At 40.1% G+C, this 17046-nt stretch overlaps 1 protein-coding gene across 2 annotated transcripts in view; it reads right to left on the reverse strand.

Annotated features, from left to right (window-relative positions):
* Positions 1-17046, reverse strand: part of LOC126263870 (transmembrane protein 65) — a 598567-nt gene that overhangs the window by 436573 nt on the left and 144948 nt on the right. The gene's annotated exons all lie outside the window — the stretch shown is intronic.

Below are 17046 nucleotides of genomic sequence, written 5' to 3' on the forward strand. Positions count from 1 at the left end.
GGTGTTGGATGCCAGAGAGATCAATAAGATCATTATACCTGTACAAACGCGACCGGAGAACCTAGAAGAGTTAGTACAAAAGTTTTATGGTGCCCGCTTCTTAACTTCTTTGGATATGCGTAGTTCATATTGGCAAACTAGAATATCGAAAGAATCTAGAAAATATACTGCATTCGTTTTTCTGGGCCGAAGTTACCAGTTTACTGTCATGCCATTTGGGTTGAAAATAAGCGGTGGTGTTTTCATATCGGCCTTAGATACCGTACTGGGCAGAGACCTTTTGAATGAAGTTACTTTATATGTGGATGATTTGCTAATTGCTTCTGAAACTTGGGAGGAACATTTGGACTTATTAAGAAGAGTTTTTGCGAAATTTTTGGAATACGGAGTTACTGTAAATTTGAGAAAATCCAAGTTTGCTCATAACCAATTGAAATTTCTTGGACATATAATCACTCCTGAAGGGATAAAACCAAATCCTAAAAAGATGGATGCGATTAACAGATGTGCTTATCCAAAGAATAGAACGGAATTAAAGTCATTTATCGGCTTAGTTTCATTTTTTCGACGATTCTTACCCAATCAGTTAGGAAGCCAAGACTGTCTGTTATGGCTGTTAAGAAAAAATGTCATGTGGGAGTGGAATTCCGAATGCACGCAAGCTTTTGATAACATCCGCAATGCTTTGACTAATGCTCCACTGTTACATCATCCGAGACTTGATCAAGATTTTTATATTGCTGCGGATGCTTCTGAAACAGGATTGGGTGCCACTCTTTTCCAGATGGACAATCCAGAAGATATCAATACCATCAAAATAATTGGGTTTGCCAGCAGAACACTCTCTAGCTGTGAACGTGCATATTGTACTACTGAATTGGAAGTACTGGCCGTGGTCTGGTCACTTAGAAAGTTTCGCTATTTTGTATATGGAAAGAAGATCATTATATTCTGTGACCACAAAGCTTTATCTTTTATTTTAACAGGAAGGATGTTCCATTCACGTTTAACCCGGTGGGCCTTGCTACTGCAAGAATATGATATTACGCTCAAATACATCAGAGGGAAAGACAACATCATAGCCGATGCTCTTTCAAGACTACCGAAAAGAAAGAATGACGACGAGTGTGAAGAACGGACTATTGACTTTAAAGTCATGAATTTATCAAGACAATATTGTGAGAGGCAGATTTCACAGCTATCTCGAAGTCTTCCACAACTGCAAGAAGATGATAAGTTGTGGAAAGCCATTAGGCATGCTGTTGAAAGCAAAACGCTTAGTCACTCTCAAGAACAGTATCAATTAAAATCCGGAATATTGTATCGGAGGAAGGATGAAGAAGATGTTTGGAAAGTTTGTGTTCCAAATAAATATTTAGAATCAATAGTATGGTACACTCACTTGAATTGGGGTCATTTTGGTGCCGCTAAATGTACAGCCAAAATAGCACAATACTGCTATCATCCAAATTTGGGACGTATAGCTACAAATATTATTAAGAAGTGCAAAATATGTCAGAAGGCGAAACCCATAAACTATTGTCGGAAGATAGAATTACATCCTATCATCCCACAACAACCTTTAATGTTGGTGTCATGTGATGTCTGTGGGCCATGTCCCGTGACACGTGGACGGTTCAAATATGTATTAGCTTTCTATGATCTCTTTTCAAAATATGTGAAATTATATCCTTTGAAAAATCTCCACGTTCGACCCATGTTACGCAAATTTATCAACAACTATATAACTGAGCTTGGCAAACCTATAATGATCTTGACAGACAACGCTGCTTATTATACAAGCAAAGTATGGAGAGACACTATGAAAGAACAAGGAATCCAGCACATTTACATCTCAAGATTTTACCCTTGTGGAAATCCGGTTGAAAGAATCTTCCGAGAGTTGAACCAATTTTTACGGACGTACATACCCAAACAACATTATAAATGGATCGATTGGATTTATGAATTTGAGAAGGTGTATAATGACTTGCCACACTTATCGACAGGTTATTCACCTAACCAAATAGTATTTGGTGAAAGTATTGTGCCAGAATGGATGAAGAAATTACCTGCGATAGAACAAAAGATTACCAAGAAAGAAGATATGGTGAAGAAGGTCTACGAAAACCTGAAGCATCAAGCACAATTGAGAAAAACCCGTTTTGATAAAAATGTGAAGAAAGTAGTCACATATGATGTAGGGGAAGAAATTTTATTGAGAAATCACCCAAAAGCATCAACCAGGAAAAGACTGAATAAGAAATGGCAATATTTATATACAGGTCCATATAAAATAATGAAAATACCTCATGAAGGGAGCTACCTCCTGGCAGATTGTGATACTGATGTAATTAAAGGCTTGTTCCCTCACATAGACCTGAAGAAGTATTATCAATAAAGAGCAAAATATAGATTCAAGAAACACTGAATGATACCAAGACTACACTCAGTGGACTAAATAAAAGCACCAATGGATAAATACGTACTTATACTAACTTACAAAGAAAATTGAAGAATGTACCGACGATTTCCATGAGATACCTTCTTGGTATCAACAACAATGACAACGCTGAAATACGATTTATCCTCTCACCGAACAGCGAGGATGGATGATTTAAAAGTGGAATTAAGAGGAAAAGAAAAGGACCAAATCCTTTCTGGTTAAACAAGTGGCCTGATAAGGGTTTTGGCCTGGGATGCCAATCGTCGAACCCGGCTGTGATCCCTGCCTTGCACAGTCGGTTGAAGAACTGAGGGCTTCATCCAAGAAAAAAAAAAGTGTGGTGTGAATATGAAGTGATTAGTGCGAAGTGTTTCTAAGACAACCTATAAACAAATGTGGAATTTAGTTAAGGGCATTTTGTCTAGGCCCATTAACTCAACTTAAATATTGTAGAATGTATGTACTGACTTGTTGAGTGAATCTGAGAGTGAGTGTATTCGCCGAAACAAATACCCTCTCCTGTCACAGTACACACACAAAAAAAAAAAAAAAAAAAAAAAAAAAAAAAAAAGCCTGTTCTGTCTGGAACCCTCTTCAAGACATCACAGTCTGGGGGGCCGTGTAACATTACGAGTCAAGACAGCTATAACAGAACTTGAATAGTGTAAAGTTATCGTTAAAAACGCACGCCGCGCGATTTGTTACGATTTGGTCGGTCATAATAGTAGTAACATGCTTTTGAATACAATTAAAAAAAATAACGGCGATACCTGTTTAGCGTTATTGGAAAAAATATGTAATAAATTAATGAGTGGGGTGGCCGATCCTATAAGAAGAGGTAAAATTGGGCATATTAAGGTGTTTTGCTTTATATCGACTAAGCCGATGATACGGCGTCTTTTTTTTTCCGTTTACTCTTAGAAGAAAAAAAAGAAAACAAGTAACGATGTGCTAATTGTGCGTTGTGGAAAATATAGGGGCGAATTTTAAATAGATACAGTGTATAATCAGACTAAAAAATGGACATTCAGTTACGTAAAATAGCGGACAGTGAAGTGTGGTCATTAAATTGAGTACACCTACAGGGCGGTAAATTCCGGAATAAGTATATTCGCATCTCACGAGGGACGCGATATTGAGACCGTTTTTTTTTATTATATCACGGAGAACGGGCTTCAATTTACAAAAAACGAGAAAAGCTGTATCATTATCATTGACTGTTGGTGTCAAGTAACCAAAACTGTTCATCAAAGGGTTTCGGTGAATGAGTGGTGAATGTGAAATGAAACTGTGAACAAAGTTATGTTAAATAAAGCAGAAGAGACAAGACAGTTTGGTAGTACCTGTTATTATTCCATAAACTGTAACATTTCTTCTCGTTGTACGAAGCCTTTATAGACGATCGTTATGACAATTTGCTTTGAAGGGATCTCGTTACGAGTTAAGTTTTGGGGACCTGGTCAACAGGGGATAGTTCGTAGATCTTAAGTGCTGCAGCTATTCTGGAATCAGGTGCTACCGTGACCGTTGTGTGTTGTCAGTGGCTTAAGGTCATCATATCTCATGCTCTAAGATCGACGCGCCTTTCCTCTTGGTATAACGGTGTCTCACGGTAACCACGACAACGCCGACGGCGAAGGAAGACACGGTAGAGCAAGAACCATTCATCCACGGCGTTTCCCTGCTTTTGTGGCAATAGGAGTCCTGTACTAAATTACTTGTCTCTCAGCGATCAGCGCTACGAAGAGCTTTAAACGCTGTCTCGTAGCACCCCGTCACGAACAGAGAACTAAGAAAAGGAACAGTATTCTGACAGCTGGGGGTCTAAGCGTAACCTCCCTCTGCTCATAAATATCCGGCAAGTAAGGGTAACCAACGAGAGTGTGGGTTGCACAAGGAAATACCGCTGCACTATCGATGACAGTGCTGCTAAAGCAGAGTTGCTACACACAGCCTTCTGGAATTCTTTCACGAAAGAAGACGAAGTAAATATTCCAGAAATCGAGTTAAGAACAGTAACTTAGGAGTAGATATCCTCGGAGTAGTGAAGAAATTTAATAAAACTGAATAAAAGCAAGTCTTCCGGTCCAGGATGTATACCAATTACATTCTTTTCAGAGTATGCTGATGCAGTAGCTCCATAGTTCAACATATACAACCACTTGCTCGACGCAAGATCCGAAGTCAAAGACTGGAAAGTTGCACGGGTCATATCAATATTACAGAAAAGCAGTGGGAGTAACCCACTAGACTACAGGCCCATATCATTAACGTCGATATGCAGCAAGATTTTGGAACATATATTGTGCTCAAACATTATGAATTACCTCGAAGAGAATGGTCTATCGACAGCTTTATCGTATAACCCAAGTTTAACGGATTTAGAAAGCATCGTTCGTGTGTAACACACTCACATGAAGCGTTGAGTGGTTTTGACAAGAGATTTCAAATTGATTCCGTATTTCTAGATTGCAAAAAGGCTTTTGACACTATATCATACAAGCGACTTGTGAAATTGCATGCTGATGGAATGTCGTCTCAGTTACGTGACTGGATTCGTGATTTTCTGTCATAGCAGTCACAGTTCGTAGTAACTGACGGAAAGTCATCGAGTAAATGAAGTGATTTCTGGCGTCCCGCAAGGTAGTGTTACAGGCCTTCTGTTGTTCCTTATCAATATAAACGATGTAGGGGACAATGTGAGCAGCCGTCTTAGATTGTTTGCAGATGACGCTGTCGTTTATCGACTAATAAAGTCATCAGAAGATCAAAACAAACTGCAAAACGATTTAGAACAGGTACATGTATGGTGCGCAAATTGGCAATTGATCCTAATTAATGAAACGTCTGAGGTCATCCACATAAGTGCTAAATGGAATCAGTTAAATTATGAACATCTTAAATCCGAAAGAACACATAGAAACTGTTGTGGGGAAGGCGAAACAAAGACTGCATTTTATTGGCAGAACATGCAACAGATCTACTAAAGAGACTGCCTACACTACGCTTGTCCGTCTTCTTTTGGAGTTCTGCTGCACGGTCTGGGTTCTATACCAGATAGGATTAACGGAAAACTACATCCAGAAAGTTTAAAGAAGAGCATCACGTTTTATATTATCCCGAAATAGAAGAGAGAGTGTCACGGACATCATACGGGATTTGGGATGGGCATCATTAAAAGAAAGGAGTTTTTCGTTGCGGCGGAAGGTTCTCGCGAAATTCCAATCACCAACTTTCTCCCCCGTATCCCAAAAATACCTTTTTGACGCCAACCTACATCGGGAGAAACGATCATCGTAATAAACTAAGTGAAATCAGAACTCGCACGGGAAGATATAGGTATTTGTTCGAGACTGGAATAATAAAGAACTATTGTGAAGTGGTTCGATGAACCTTCTGCCATGCACTGAAGTGTGACTTGCAGAGTATCTATGTAGATGTAGATGTAAAGTGTTTGCCGGCTCCTGGGAAGGACAAGTCTCCCTTAATTGGAATATCGCGGACAATGCGGCGGCTGTTCTCTTGCAGAAAACCTTAATTCGAGAAACAAGAGGCTTAATAAGATATTCTGGTAACGTATGGAAACCCACTTACAACTTTCTCGGAAAATTCGGGACTGCACGCTTCATTTATGGAAATAGTGCACGTGTGAGCGTTTCTTTCCTGTTAGTCTCTTACACAAAAATATTCACGCCAATGAATAGCAGAACTTTGATGTTATCCTTACGGCAGTAATTACAAGTTCGAATAAACTGAAAAATAGCAGTTTACAAAGATTGCCTGCAGAATATGAATATGGTGGTCAGAACACGTTATTAACGTCTACAACTTCTATGATAATCACGAATTTTTTCGTGTCCTATGATAACACCACATAGACATTCTATTTTCATCCAGTTTCGAAGCACAATGGGCCCTTTTCGCTTTGAATATGCAAACAGCTTCTGTGACCTCTTTTCCCCCTTTCACTCGTAAATTGGCATAAAACGAGGCTAATGTTTGTTGAACCGAATGCAGAATTTGCCATTTGCTTGAACAATGCATTCACTGCACTGTGCATTATACTTCTGTTTTGAATTCAGCATTTCGGCGAAAACAAGAGCGTCTTTTACTCTGTATCTGGTCAGTAAAGTAACTACATTTCGAGTTTGTTGAAAATAAAATGTTTAATTTTCTTTCATGAGTAATTTAATTGCCATTAGTCAAATGACATTACGCAGCTACAGGTGATTACTGTAGAAAGATATTCGCAAATAGTTTTTTTTAATATCGTAAGAGATTGTTCAGCACTCCTCGATTAGTACTTTCTGAAAGTGGTGGAGTTCTGCACCCAATACGGTTCTCCTAACTTCAACTAGTTATCCTCAATTATCCAAATGACACTTTTATTTCATATACGAGACTGATTACTTATACATTTGTTAAACATACATGTTATTCACTGGAAGCACTTTTAAGGAACGAGTAGTTGTTTGATTATTCGAACTAAGAATATTAAACATATGTAAAATATTAGCTTGATGTTTTTGTTACACAAAACATTTAATCTTCCGTATAGCTACTAATATTAACCAAACGACGTTACATACAAAATGCATCTCCGTGACCCAAAGTTTGGTTGGGATGCCACAGTGCTTTACGAGGCATGATCCTATTGGAGGTGGTATGCCAGGCCTTCTTCCCACCTTTGAAACGATTTGCCCAGCCACTTACAGCATCACCTACAGTTTAATGTGGACTCCAAGCCATGATCCAGCTTGGCATTCCCCACATTCTCAAATCATTGTCAGAGGCGAAACAAGCGATGAATAATTGGAAACAATTTTAACGTCAAATGAGATCTGAATATAGAATTTGTAGATTTGTTCTCTGACAGTTACTCACTTGGCACCCAGCTAAAACATGTGTAACAATACACTGTTAATGTTTTCTTCCAAGTTACTGAATAATCTATCACAGATTAGTAGAAATGAATTCCAACTACTGTTCTACATTAGAAAAATAAACAATTTTTTAAATATCGGTTTTAATAACTTGTTCAGAATGCAGAAACCACGTAACCAAGGGCTACAGCTGCAAAAATTAACTTCAAAATTTTAAGAAAATTACTGGATTTTCGGAACCACTGTTGATATTTCTCATATCTTTCTCCAAATACCCCAGCAGAAAGCTAATATAGTTGAGCATTCCAGACCGTGGTCTGTTAAGTAGAAAAATGTATCTGACAACAAACTGAAACATATACATGCATCATACATGAACAAAAGAAAAATGCGATTACAATTAATAATAAAACCAGTCACCCGCAGCGTTGATAACTGCTTGTCATCTCTGAGGCGTGCTTGAAACGATGTTTTCCGCGTACTCATTGGGAAGAGGCCTCCAAATACGCCGAATTTGCGTTGACAAGTGTTTCAAAGTGAAGATCTTTTTTCCTTGAAACTTCTTTTTTATGTAAGATCCTACATTTTCAATAGTATTAGCACCAGGTGGCTGTGAGAGTCAGTCTAGTACCTGCACACCCTTCTCCAGTCGCTGCAAAGCCTGTTGCAGTGCTTCGGATCATTGGCTTCCTGCAGTATCCAGTCTTCATTGTTGTCGATGAACCAACGTTTCGTAGTCGGCATCCAACCTCTTTGATAAATATGTAACATCTTCTGCGCACTTAAATTGTCGGTAAACACGTGCAGGTAGCCGAAACCCAATTTTGAGAAACACCCTGCTGCAAACCAAACTCAGGGTTGAACACTAAAAGAAGAAAGACCCTAAAATAAGCTTTTTGGAAATTGCATGCAGAACAAAGGTTCGCTCTATTGGATTGCGAAAGAAGTAAGGCGGTATCTTTCAAGTAAGGCGACCAGGCTCTTACTTAACAGACAGTAACTCTAATTTGCTATCAGAACTACGCACGAGAAATGTATAAGGACATCGCTGTAGGCAGCACGGTAAATCGGCAAAATAAAGCAATTTAATGGCTCTCGCTAAAAATTGATATGCTTTCATAGTTTCTTAAGTACATTTAACATGGAATTTCGAAACACCAAACGAATTTTGTGTGTCTAGTTTTGAAGTCGAATGTAACTGAACTAGGAGTAATTTGTTAACTACCTAGGCGGTGACTTGATCTGAATATGTGTACTGTGACTATCGGAACCGTTTAATTAATGTTATAATTGAAACTTCCTGGCAGATTAAAACTGTGTGCTGGATCGAGACTCGAACTCGGGACCTTTGCCTTTCGCGATAAAGTGCTCTACCAACTGAGCTTGCCAATCACGACTCACGCCCCTTCCTCACAGCTTTACTTCTGTAAAGTTTTAATCTGCCAGGAAGTTTCATATCAGCGCACACTCCGCTGCAGAGTGAAAATCTCATTCTGGAATGTTATAATTGTCATTTAGGTGGTTGAATAAACTTTTCCTAGTAATAACCAAATAGCTGAAGACTTCTCCATTGATCTGGACAGACGTGGTTTACAGAGCGAGTTAAGTTTCACGTGATTTATGGCTACGAAACAACACAAAACATGCCCCACAAATCCGCAGCAAATTAACGTCAGTGAAATATGTCTGTAGTAATAACGTCGCGTACTGTACTTCAAGAATTTATCACACGTATTCAACTGTAGACCATCGCGTCAAGCGACTGCTCAATTACTGCTCAGTCGGATATCCAACAGACTGGTGTACACCGAGAGACACGTGACTGAACAAAAACATTGTGCTACCCTTTGGCCCGACACGGGTTCAAAGACATTAGATCGGCCAAGCGTTCCCTCTGGGTGGGCGTGGGCGGTAGTGTCGGAGAGAGTGTACTGACCGACAAATATTTGTTTTGCGTGTTTGGACAGCTGGACGGCAGCGATCCGTTTCCCAAACCCGGGTGCTGACGGCCGCAGCAGCTCGCTTTCCGGCAACCGAGGAGTCTCCCTTATCTGCACTTTAGAACCTGCAGAAACACATGCTTCCGTTTTGAACGGCCAGTTGATCGAAAGCGACTTATGGTTAGATTGTGTGTGGAATGTGATTGACTGTTGACGTTTTCATACGACATAACCGTCTGACGAAAGTTCATGTTATTATGTAATTTCTTCAACGCCTAAATAACTCTTTTACTTTCCAACGATGTACACGCTTAATGAAACTACCAGATTAACCTAAATCGAGTGTCAATTCGGGTCTCGAATACGGACCCTTATCTTCAGCGGGCAACGCTCAATTTTTTATAGAGCATAATAATTTTTCCCGAGGGCATGCAGCTTTACTGTATGGTTAAATGATGATGGCGTCCTCTTGGGTAAAATATTCCGGAGGTAAAATAGTCCTCTATTCGGATCTCCGGGCGGGGACTACTCACGAGGACGTCGTTATCAGGAGAAAGAAAACTGGCATTCTACGGATCGGAGCGTGAATGTCAGATCCCTTAATCGCGCAGTTAGGTTAGAAAATTTAAAAAGGGAAATGGATAGGTTAAACTTAGATATAGTGGGAATTAGTGAAGTTCGGTGGCAGGAGGAACAAGACTTCTGGTCAGGTGAATACAGGGTTATAAATACAAAATCAAATAGGGGTAATGCAGGAGTAGGTTTAATAATGAATAAAAAAAATAGGAGTGCGGGAAAGCTACTACAAACAGCATAGTGAACGTATTATAGTGGCCAAGATAGACACGAAGCCCATGCCTACTACAGTAATACAAGTTTATATGCCAACTAGTTCTGCAGATGACGAAGAAATTGAAGAAATGTACGATGAGATAAAAGAAATTATTCAGGTAGTGAAGGGAGACGAAAATTTAATAGTCATGGGTGACTGGAATTCGAGAGTAGGAAAAGGGAGAGAAGGAAACATAGTAGGTGAATATGGACTGGGCCTAAGAAATGAAAGAGGAAGCCGCCTGGTAGAATTTTGCAGAGAGCATAACTTAATCATAGCTAACACTTGGTTCAAGAATCATAAAAGAAGGTTATATACATGGAAGAATCCTGGAGATACTAAAAGGTATCAGATTATATAATGGTAAGACAGAGATTTAGGAACCAGGTTTTAAATTGTAGGACATTTAAGGGGCAGATGTGAACTCTGACCACAAACTATTGGTTATGAACTGTAGATTAAAACTGAAGAAATTGCAAAAAGGTGGGAATTTAAGGAGATGGGACCTGGATAAACTGAAAGAACCAGAGGTTGTACAGAGTTTCAGGGAGAGCATAAGGGAACAATTGACAGGAAGGGGGGAAAGAAAAACAGTAGAAGAAGAATGGTTAGCTCTGAGGGATGAAGTAGTGAAGGCAGCAGAGGATCAAGTAGGTAAAAAGACGAGGGCTAGTAGAAACCCTTGGGTAACAGAAGAAATATTGAATTTAATTGATGAAAGGAGAAAATATAAAAATACAGTAAATGAAGCAGGCAAAAAGGAATACAAACGTCTCAAAAATGATATCGACAGGAAGTGCAAAATGGCTAAGCAGGGATGGCTAGAGGACAAATGTAAGGATGTGGAGGCTTATCTCACTAGGGGTAAGATAGATACTGCCTACAGGAAAATTAAAGAGACCTTTGAAGAAGCGAGAGCCACTTGCATGATTATCAAGAGCTTTGATGGAAACCCAGTTCTAAGCAAAGAGGGGAAAGCAGAAAGGTGGAAGGAGTATATGGAGGGTCTCTACAAGGGTGATGTACTTGAGGATAATATTATGGAGGTGGAAAAGGATGTAGATGAAAATGAAATGGGAGATATGATACTGCGTGAAGAGTTTGACAGAGCACTGAAAGACCTGAGTCGAAACAAGGCCCCCGGAGTACACAACATTCCATTAGAACTACTGACAGCTTTGGGAGAGCCAGTCCTGACAAAACTCTACCATCTGGTGAGCAAGATGTATGAGACAGGCGAAATATCCTCAGACTTCAAGAAGAATATAATAATTCCAATCCCAAAGAAAACAGGTGTTGACAGATGTGAAAATTACCAAACTAACAGTTTAATAAGCAACAGCTGCAAAATACTAACACGAATTCTTTACAGACGAATGAAAAAACTGGTAGAAGCCGATCTCGAGGAAGATCAATTTGGATTACGTAGAAATGTTGGAACACGTGAGGCAATACTGACAGTACGACTTATCTTAGAATAAAGATTAAGGAAAGGCAAACCTACGTTTCTAGCATTTGTAGACTTAGAGAAAGCTTTTGACAATGTTGATTGGAATACTCTCTTTCAAATTCTGAAGGTGGCAGGAGTAAAATAGAGGGAGCGAAAGGCTATTTACAATTTGCATAGAAAGCAGATGGCAGTCATACTAGTCGAGGGGTATGAAAGGGAAGCAGTGGTTGGGAAGGGAGTGAGACAGAGTTGTAGCCTCTGTCCGATGTTATTCAATCTGTATATTGAGCAAGCAATAAAGGAAACAAAAGAAAGTTTCGGAGTAGGTATTAAAATCAATGGAGAAGAAATAAAAACTTTTTTAGATTCGCCGATGACATTGTAACTCTGTCAGAGACAGCAAATGGCTTGGAAGAGCAGTTGAACGGAATGAACAGTGTCTTGAAAGGAGGATATAAGATGAAAATCAACAAAAGCAAAACGAGGATAATGGAATGCAGTTGAATTAAGTCGGGTGATGCTGAGGAAATTAGATTAGGAAATGAGACACTTAAAGGAGTAAAGGACTTCTGCTATTTGGGGAGCGAAATAACTGATGATGGTCGAAGTAGAGAGGATATAAAATGTAGACTGGCAATGGCTAGGTAAGCGTTTCTGAAGAAGAAAAATTTATTAACATCGAGTATAGATTCAAATGTCAGGAAGTCGTTTCTGAAAGTATTTGTATAGAGTGTAGCCATGTATGGAAGTGAAACGTGGACAATAAATAGTTTGGACAAGAAGAGAGTAGAAGCTTTCGAAATGTGGTGTTAAAGAAGAATACTGAAGATTAGATGGGTAGCTGACATAACTAATGAGGAGGTATTGAATAGAATTGGGGAGAAGAGGAGCTTGTGGCACAACTTGATTAGAAGAAGGGATCGGTTGGTAGGACATGTTCTAAGACATCGAGGGATCATCAATTTAGTATTGGAGGGCAGCGTGGAGGGTAAAAATCGTAGACGGAGACCAAGAGATGAATACACTAAGCAGATTCAGAGGGATGTAGGCTGCAGTAGGTTTGTTTTTTTTTTTTTTTTTTTTTTTTTTCTCCAGTCTACTGACTGGTTTGGTGCGGCCCGCCACGAATTCCATTAGTGTGCTGACCTCTTCATCTCAGAGTAGCACTTGTAAACTACGTCCTCAATTATTTGCTTGACATATTCCAATCTCTGTCTTCCTGTACAGTTTTTGCCCTCTACAGCACATCTCAAATGCTTCGATTCTCTTCTGTTCCGGTTTTCCCCCAGTCCATGTTTCACTACCATACAATGCTGTACTCCAGACGTTCATCCTCAGAACTTTCTTCCTCAAATTAAGGCCGGTATTTGATATTAGTAGACTTCTCTTGGCCAGAAATGCCTTTTTTGCCATAGAGAGTCTGCTTTTGATGTCCTCCTTGCTCCGTCCGTCATTGGTTATTTTACTGCCTAGGTAGCAGAATTCCTTAACTTCATTGACTTTGTGACCATCAATCCTGATGTTAAGTTTCTCGCTGTTCTCATTTCTACTACTTCTCATTACCTTCGTCTTTCTCCGATTTACTCTCAAACCATACTGTGTACTCATTAGACCATTCCGTTCAGCAGATCATTTAATTCTTCTTCACTTTCACTCAGGATAGAAATGTCATCAGTGAATCGTATCATTGATATCCTTTCACCTTGTATTTTAATTCCACTCCTGAACCTATCTTTTATTTCCATCATTGCTTCCTCGATGTACAGATTGAAGAGTAGGGGCGAAAGGCTACAGCCTTGTCTTACACCCTTCTTAATACGAGCACTTCGTTCTTGATCGTCCACTCTTATTATTCCCTCTTGGTTGTTGTACATATTGTATATGACCCGTCTCTCCCTATAGCTTACCCCTACTTCTTTCAGAATCTCGAACAGCTTGCACCATTTTATATTGTCGAACGCTTTTTCCAGGTCGACAAATCCTATGAAAGTGTCTTGATTTCTCTTTAGCCTTGCTTCCATTATTAGCCGGAACGTCAGAATTGCCTCTCTCGTCCCTTTACTTTTCCTAAAGCCAAACTGATCGTCACCTAGCGCATTCTCAATTTTCTTTTCCATTCTTCTGTATATTATTCTTGTAAGCAGCTTCGATGCATGAGCTGTTAAGCTAATTGTGCGATAATTCTCGCACTTGTCAGCTCTTGCCGTCTTCGGAAATGTGTGGATGATGCTTTTCCGAAAGACATATGGAATGTCGCCAGACTCATATATTCTACACACCAACGTGAATAGTCGTTTTGTTGCCACTTCCCCCAATGATTTTAGAAATTCTGACCGTAAATCCTCCAAAGCTCTTTTAAATTCCGATTCTAATACTGGATCCCCTATCTCTTCTAAATCGACTCCTGTTTCTTCTTCTATCACATCAGACAAATCTTCACCCTCATAGAGGCTTTCAATGTATTATTTCCACCTATCTGCTCTCTCCTCTGCATTTAACAGTGGAATTCCCGTTGCACTCTTAATGTTACCACCGTTGCTTTTGATGTCACCAAAGGTTGTTTTGACTGTCCTGTATGCTGAGTCTGTCCTTCCAACAATCATATCTTTTTCGATGTCTTCACATTTATCCTGCATCCATTTCGTCTTAACTTCCCTCTACTTCCTATTTATTTCATTCCTCAGCGACTTCTATTTCTGTATTCCTGATTTTCCCGGAACATGTTTGTACTTCCTCCTTTCATCAATCAACTGAAGTATTTCTTCTGTTACCCATGGTTTCTTCGCAGCTACCTTCTTTGTACCTATGTTTTCCTTCCCAACTTCTGTGATGGCCCTTTTTAGAGATGTCCATTCCTCTTCAACTGTACTGCCTACTGCGCTATTCCGTATTGCTGTTTCTATAGCGTTAGAGAACTTCAAACGTATCTCGTCATTCCTTAGTACTTCCGTATCCCACTTCTTTGCGTATTGATTCTTCCTGACTAATGTCTTGAACTTCAGCCTACTCTTCATCACTACTATATTGTGATCTGAGTCTATATCTGCCCCTGTGTACGCCTTACAATCCAGTATCTGATTTCGGAATCTCTGGCCATGATGTAATCTAATTGAAATCTTCCGGTATCTCCCGGCCGTTTCCAAGTATACCTCCTCCTCTTGTGATTCTTGAACAGGGTATTCGCTATTACTAGCTGAAACTTGTTACAGAACTCAATTAGTCTTTCTCCTCTTTCATTCCTTGTCCCAAGCCCATATTCTCCTGTAACCTTTTCTTCTACTCCTTCCCCTACAACTGCATTCCAGTCGCCCATGACTATTAGATTTTCGTCCCCCTTTACATACTGCATTACCCTTTCAATATCCTCATACACTTTATCTGTTCATCTTCAGCTTGCGACGTCGGCATGTATACCTGAACTATCGTTGTCGGTGTTGGTCTGCTGTCGATTCTGATTAGAACAACCCGGTCACTGAACTGTCCACTCAGCCAGCGAAATTACTTTATTCCAAACAGTGACATTTTTTACATTGCCGTCACAACTATCGCTAGTACCTTCTTTTGCTTCATCGCCATCTTTTGCTGTAGATCTTGCTTTGCCTATTTTTCTTTCATAATAACATCTTTTGTAAATATGCATAAAATAACGGAAACGCCAGTGATAAATTTTGCGAATAAAAGACATGCAATTTTTGCTTAGCATAAGCTTACCGCTGCTCTTCTCAACCCGCAATACCTACAATGTATTGGAATGTCACATTTGAAAGACTGTATTTGACTGTAGAGAAAAAAAAAAGACGGTGACGTGGAATTCCTGAGCAGCAGACTTTCTGCCAATGACCCGGGTCAAATACAAATTCTGATAGTATGTTGTGAAAGCATGTAAAACTGTTAATAATGATTCGTCTGACGAATGGGGATCTTAATCATGTTGTTAGTTCAATGAGCAGGTTAGTTTTACGTTTCCACTTCATTCTGCTCTACAGGGTGAAAAGTATTTAAACCGACAAACTCTGGGAGGTTGTAGGGGACATCAAAACAAATATTTTTCCCTAATGTCATTTTTTCCTATGAGGAGTATTTAAACCGGTAGAGGAAGATTTCTCTGGCGGCAAATTAACTAAACCAACAAACACTTTTCCATTTTTTTATGACCAAGAGACAACACATTAACACAACCCAATTTCAATTACAGTAGATTTTCAAAAATGCCTCCATTGACACGTAAACAAAGGTTACACCGTCGGATCATGTTCTGTCTGACACGGACAAAAACCCCAGGAGTATCCTGAATTGTTCCTGCTGTTACTACTATCTAGGCAACCAGATCTTCTGATGCAACAGGACATGCGTAAACAAGGTTGCGCATCTCTCCCCACATAAAAAAATCCAGAGGGCACATATCTGGGGATCAAGCAGGCCATGGTACAGGACCACCTCTGCCCATCCACGTTTCTGGGAACCGTCGGTCCAGGAATCGACGTACACGAAGACTGAAATGTGCCGACGCCCCGTCATGTTGGAACCACATGCGTTGTCTTGTAGGGAGCGGGACGTCTTCCACCAATTCTGCCAATGCTCTGGTGAGAAAATCGTAATATTGTCTGCCATTTAATGGCCTAGGTCCAATTAAAAAGTCTACAACAACACCGACCCACACATTAACGAAGAACCGCACTTGATGAGCGCTAGTAATTGTGGCATGTGGGTTATCCTCACTCCAAACATACGAACTGTGCATGTTGAAGACTCCATCACGCCCGAACGTTGCTTCATTGGTAAACCACACAGAGGATGGAAATGTAGGATGCATTTCACACTGTTCCAGGTACCACTGCGAAAACTGTGCTCTGGGTGGATAATCAACTGGTTTCAGGTTGTGGACACGCTGTAAGTGAAATGAACGTAACAATTGCTCTCGAAGGACTGTTCTTACATTCGTCTGATTCGTCCCCATGTTACGTGCAATTGCACAAGTGCTGATTGAAGAATCCTGCTCCACATGCTGCAAGACAGCTTCCTCAAATTGAAGCGTTCTTACCGTGCGACGGCGTCCCTGTCCAGGTAATCTGCTAAATGACCCGGTCTCACGCAGACGTTGGTACACAGCAGCAAAGGCCGTATGATTCGGGCTACGGCGATTAGGATATTATTGTTGATTAACCCGCTGTGCGGCTCGTCCGTTGTGGTGCGCTACGTAGCACGCACCAACCATATCAATGTACTCACTCCAGGTGTATCGCTCCATTAGTAAACAGAGACAATGCACTACTACACTGGTGGACAGCAGTTGCCTACAACTGAAGAGCGTAATATGCCCTCTAACAACTACAGATCGTACTACGGCCTCTAACAACTGAAGAGTGTAATACGGCCTCCACCGGTTTAGATCATCCTCATAAGAAAAAATGACATTAGGGAAAAATATTTGTTTTGATGTCCCCTACAACCTCCCAGAGTTTGTCGGCTTAAATACTTTTCACAGCACACACACC

Source organism: Schistocerca nitens, chromosome 1 (genome assembly GCF_023898315.1).
Source record: "Schistocerca nitens isolate TAMUIC-IGC-003100 chromosome 1, iqSchNite1.1, whole genome shotgun sequence".
In the NCBI taxonomy this organism is placed as follows: Eukaryota; Metazoa; Arthropoda; class Insecta; order Orthoptera; family Acrididae; genus Schistocerca; species Schistocerca nitens.